Genomic DNA, 6,136 nt, shown 5'->3' with positions numbered 1-6,136 from the left:
CGATTCTAGAAGAATTTGTATGAGGCTTTGGGTAATCGATTGGATTTTAGTACGGCTTTTCATCCACAATCCGATGGTTAGTCAAAAAGAATCATTCAAATATTGGAAGATATGTTAAGGAGTTGTGTAATCGACTTCCAAGGCAGTTTACCAATGGTAGAATTTGCCTATAATAACAATTTTCAGTCAAGTATCCAAATGGCACCTTACAAAGCTCTTTATAGTCATAAATGTCACTCGCCTTTATGTTGGACTACAATGGGAGAAAGGTAGTTGATTGGTCCAGAATTGGTTATAGAAACTGAGGATAAAATTTGATTAATTTAAGAAAGATTGAATGTAACTTCTGATAGAAAAAATTCATATGCCGATTTGAATCGCAAGGACATTGAATACAATGTGGGGGATTTCGTTTCCTTAAAGTCTCTCCAAGGGAGAAAGTTTTGAGATTTGGTCGAAAGGGCAAGTTATGCCCTAGATTCATTGGTAGCTATCGAGTGCTTAAAAGGGCTGGTTCTATGGCTTATCAACGGAGTTTCCACCTAAGTTAGATCGTATTCACGAAGTGTTTCATGTCTCAATGTTGAGAGGTATCGATCCGATCCCTCCCATATTGTACCAGTTGAGGAGATTGAGGTTAGACTGGATTTATCATTTGAAGAGGAACCGATTTAAATATTAGATCGTGAGACCAAAGTGCTAAGACAAAAGAAAATTCCATTAGTTAAAGTACTACGGAGAAATCATGGCATCGAAGAGGTTACTTGGGAGCCGGAGGACTAGATTCGACTTCAATATCCTCATCTCTTCGAAACAGGTAATTTCGAGGACAAAATTTCTTTAAGGGGTAAAGCTGTAACATCCCAAATTTAGCTCCATTAAATTTAGGAATATATCAAAAATATGGAATTTATCCAATGACTACTCATTAGATTTGAAAGCTTGAAGGTTAGTTGGAGGTCCCAAGTTCAAGTCTCAACTTTTACAAAATAAATTAATTTTTTTTCAAATTCCGTTATTTTTTTATGTGTTGGCATCTAAGTTTAGTAAACCTAGGTATAAATACATTTTTTTATCAAAATAATCAGCCTTTTAATCCATTTTCTCTACCTTATCCGTCCCTAACCCCCTCTCCCTCTCTTTATCTCTATTTTTTTTTTCTTTTCCCTTTTTCCTCCATTATTGTCTTTGCCTACACCTCCCCTTTTATCATCATCTTCTTCTTCTTTTTGCATCAAGATGTGCACCATATCCATATTTCTTCAATTTTACCTCAATTAAATTATCCCTAAATCTGAAATTTTTAACTCCATGATCGATCCCAAACATCACCTAAAAGTGTCATTCTCGTTTCTCTCGACTAGCTTGTGTAAGGCCTCTTCTCTCTTCATTTTCTTAATTAATCTTTTCCATTAAAAACCTAAATTTGGAGATCGAGAATCTAGGGGATTTTAAATAGTTTTAAATGTATTTTTCCATATTTTAATGAGGTTTCAAACCATTTTAAAATTCAGCCCCAATTTCAGCCACCATCGGCGGTGGTGCGTGTGCATATGTGTAGAATAGGGGTTGTTTTGTTTCTTGAATCATGCCCAATTAATTCAAGCCTTAATTTGAGTTATTGAACACTCATATTCATCTATTAAACCCATGTAAATTAGGTAAAAAAACGTTCTTGATCATTTGGGCATTCGGATCTCACAAATCAGGAAGCGTAAGTGCGGTAAAGTGTAAAATTAAATGTTGCTTCGACATAGTTGTAGGGTAAATGTTATGGATTGATTAAATGAAAGAATTTAAAAATTATTATCTACTGATTTTCCAGTATATTATAGAATTAGGTGCTGATCCAAATGCCTCGAATCATCTGTAAAGCTGAAGAACGATCGTACGTACGGTTCGTATCGATACAAGGTAAGGAATCGAACTAGTTGAATTCGTAAAATAATTATTAATTAGTGGGTAATTGGGAGTTGGTTAAGTGGTAAATTGATTTAATTTATACTAAATTTTGGTTTAGGATCGTATAAAGGTTTATTAAGGAAAATTGGAAGAGTCACTAGGGTGCTGCGAGAAAACGAAAAATAAGGTGTGGGTCCTAAACTTGTAAAATTTCTTTGATAATGATAAATGTTAGGTTATATTTGATAATTAGCTTGCTGATTGGTTTTGCATAGTATCCAAAATATTAGTTTACGAGTGGCCGAACCAGGTACGTTTCAAGACTTAAAAGATTGATGTGTTGGCAAAATTGCTAGTTTGACTATATGAATGTGTAATTGAGATTGTTATGCATAATTATATTATGTGGTATACGGATGTTTGATGGAATGATATGAAATGTCGAGATATTAGTTTTATGCATGATTTAAATAAATGAAATATTTACTGTGATATATACAAGTGAGGTTGCTATTGGTGCATAATGAAATTCGTGAAGTATGTGAATTGAACGATATTGATGGATACCATCTTAATGGTAATTTGAACATTGGAACATTGTTTTATTTCTCTAAAAGTATGTGATTATTGAGGACATGTTGAGCATGTCAAATAAAAGTGAAAAGTATTGAAATGTGATTGTGTATGAATTTGTATCACATATTGCATGTGCATTGGGATGGGATTTTGTGGTTGACGGAGGAGTTCCGTGGAGTACCGGCGGCATATTAAGTCTGCATATAGTTTTAGTCAGTGCACTGCATTTGGAGTACCGAGGGGATTGGCAATTATATCACATTATATATCTGGCAGTTTCACTGTATTATGGATTACTGGTTGTTTTACCACATAGAGCATTGGTCACATACGTTGGAGTTTGGCAGATGAGTTCTGGGGAACTCCTAATGTATAGAGGATGGTATGGGTAGCATCTCACATGTGCATTTTTCAGGATCATGTACATTTGAAAATTATTATTGTTAATGTTTGATTGTGCTATCGGTTCCTCTATGAAATTTCCTGTATGAATGCTTAATACTTGTTTAGTCTTACACTGAGCTTGTTAAGCTCACCCCATTATCTCAACTTCTCAGGTAATGATCAAACTTAGGACTGGAATTGGCATGCGGACGTATGGCAAACTTCGGACTTTACTTCGTCATATTATTTTAACTTAATTATATTTTTAGGTTATTTTATTATTATTTGGTTTTGGATTGTAAAGTTTCTTTAAACTCTGGTTTGGGACTGTTCGAGATTTTGGAGTTTTTCATGCATGCATGACACACATATTTGATATGGATACATGGTTTTTATAATATGTTAAAATGGATTACGCATGATATATGACTAAATTAAAATTTTGACTAGTTATGGTACAGTTCTATTGCTAAAAAGATAACAAAATGATTTTTCAAAGGCAACGCCGTCAGTAATGTTTTACAAAAACTCACATTATTCGGTAATTTGACCTAAGCGTGGTTGGACTAAGTAAATGGACGTTTTTCAAAGCTAGCAATAGAAACCACGATTTTATAAAAAGAAGTACCTAAAGGTTTTTAACTATCATTGGGGTAAGTTTGACACTAAGGCGTCCAATGTGGCCTTCCCGATTCGACCATAATGTCTAGCCTGGGTTTCGGAGGTTACACTCCATCATATCTCAAATAATTATAAATTGGCATTTTTGTGATTATGAAACTTATAAGGGACTTTATCACCACCTATAGGTGGACTCTATCACCACACATTAGATAAATGAATCTACAAAACACACCATAAATCATAAAGTTGTAAGCTATCCCCATGTAGGTGTAGCTCATATGCTCACACTCTCTAAACACACCACGCTATCTACGGTGAATGGAGCTATGCTCAACATTCCTTTATCTCTCCAACGCATCTCCGGGCCACAATGCCCATCATAATAAAACAGGTTAGTACTCACAATCCTATGGCATACCAACTATATCCAATGGTTCCATAAGGTCACAATGCCAAAATATCTCTTTAACACATTCACAAATAGGGCTAGCAATTAAGTAGAGCTCGCACATTATAACATAGTTCGCAATTCACAATTCGTCGCAGAGCATGGTTCGCAAATAATATCACTTCCATGCAACATAAATTGCATTCCTAATCAAAATTCACATATCAATCATGACATAGCTCACATAAATTATTGTTCGCATATTTTATTTAGCATAGGGAACACAATAGCTTAGCTTACATATAATACAACTCAAAATCTCACAACACACCATTTGGAAAATTAATACAGTTCACCATATTAATACAAATTACCAAATTAACACAGTTCACCAAAATAATATAATTCACCAATTTAATATGGTTCACAATATAACACAGTACACATATATAATTGGCTCGCATTATAGTTCAGATTGCTCTTAGCATTTCACGATAACATAATTTTGCACTAATCAATGCTCGCAATATTGTAAAACTCATAATTCACTTACGGGTTCGTGCATGCATACATGTGCAATATATATAAAATTCATATGTTATACAAATCTGTATTATAATATTTATTTTTATATTCGTTCGCAAGCATTACATAACCATATACTTATATATACATACCTATTTAGTGACTTTTGTCACGTCAAATTTTAGCATACATTAAAAGTCCCATATACATACCTATTCTAATATTTTATTTAATTAATTCCTAATTATTTAATTAAATAATCCAATTACGATTTCCTGTTCACTAACCCTCGGTTTACTTACCCAATTTTCCTAACCCAATTTTTGGGATGTGACAAAAAACTTAGCCAATTCCTAAACTTTTTTTTATTTTCCTCACAATTTTAACTATATTCTAGCAGCGGAAAAGTGATATTCAATTTAGTTATGATTAATTTGAATCAGAATTGTTTAATGCATAACCAAATCTAATTTCATGATTAATATCTTAAATTCAAATTAAAAAAATCATGCATGCTAAATATACCCTAAACATAAATTCCATGCCACAATACAAATAAAATAGTACGATTCCAAATTAACGTGAATTATAAAAAAGATAATACTAATAGTAATTTTTATATAAAAAGATTCTGAGCCCTCTGCATGTTGTATCCGTGTCCTAACTTGGTGGGTTATCTGTAGAGATAGAAATTAAAGGGGAGTGAGCTATGAAGCTAAGTGTGATATCCATAACAAGAAAATCAATACAAAATAATAAATCGAGCATAAAAAATAATAATTTTTAGTGCATTTGAATAGCATAGCAGAAGTTAACAATTCATTCGAGAATCTTTATGAGTGTCAATGCAATGCAATTTTAGTTTAACAGAAGAAAAAAAAGGTTCTACCTTGTCGCTACACTTCACAGTAAGAGTTTCCCAGAACTTTTTTAACTCGAACACTCTAGTTTATGGATAAACCACCAATGTTTGCAAGTTAATACGTTGTCAGTAAGTTGTGAATGCACGTGTTTGCAAATAAAAGTTGTTAGTAAGTTTGTGGATGAACCGCTAGTGTTTGCAGGTTAATACACTACCAGTGGGTTGTAAATGCACAATTTGTTTGCAGATAAAAACTACCAATAAGTTTGTGGATAAACCACCGGTGTTTGTAGATTATTAAACTAGTAATACTTCCTCCTTTCAATCATCCCATCCCATACAATGCAGTATGACATGCTAGTAACAATACAATACAAAAACAATAGACAAGCATGACATTTATTCGGTTCATCGGTAACAATAGGTATGTTGATCATGCAATCGATAATATAGTGGTACGAGTATCAGTAACAATTTATCTAAAATACAGTGACACTAGACATGTATCAAACACATATCATGCATATACAGTAATAATTTAGTCGGTTAGATAATGGATTCCAACATTATTCACATTATGAGGGACTCAAATTGAATGAGATAAAACACTAAAAACAGTTCAATGACTATTCATGGACTAAACTGAACAATTTATAAAATTCTGGGAAAAACTGTAAAATAGGGGACACACGGCCGTGTGGGATGCTATAAGTCATGTGCAATGCTATAAGCCATATAAAGGGGTTACACAGCCGTAGGGTAATTACAAAATTTACGAACAGGAGGGACAACATCATGTGGCAGGCCATGTGAAAGGTTCTTGGCCGTGTGAGATTCAAACTAGCCTAGGGTTTCATGAGCACATGGCCTTATGA

The sequence above is a fragment of the Gossypium hirsutum genome, chromosome A05 (assembly GCF_007990345.1).
Source record: "Gossypium hirsutum isolate 1008001.06 chromosome A05, Gossypium_hirsutum_v2.1, whole genome shotgun sequence".
Taxonomy (NCBI): Eukaryota; Viridiplantae; Streptophyta; class Magnoliopsida; order Malvales; family Malvaceae; genus Gossypium; species Gossypium hirsutum.
Note: the sequence above shows the minus strand (reverse complement) of the source record.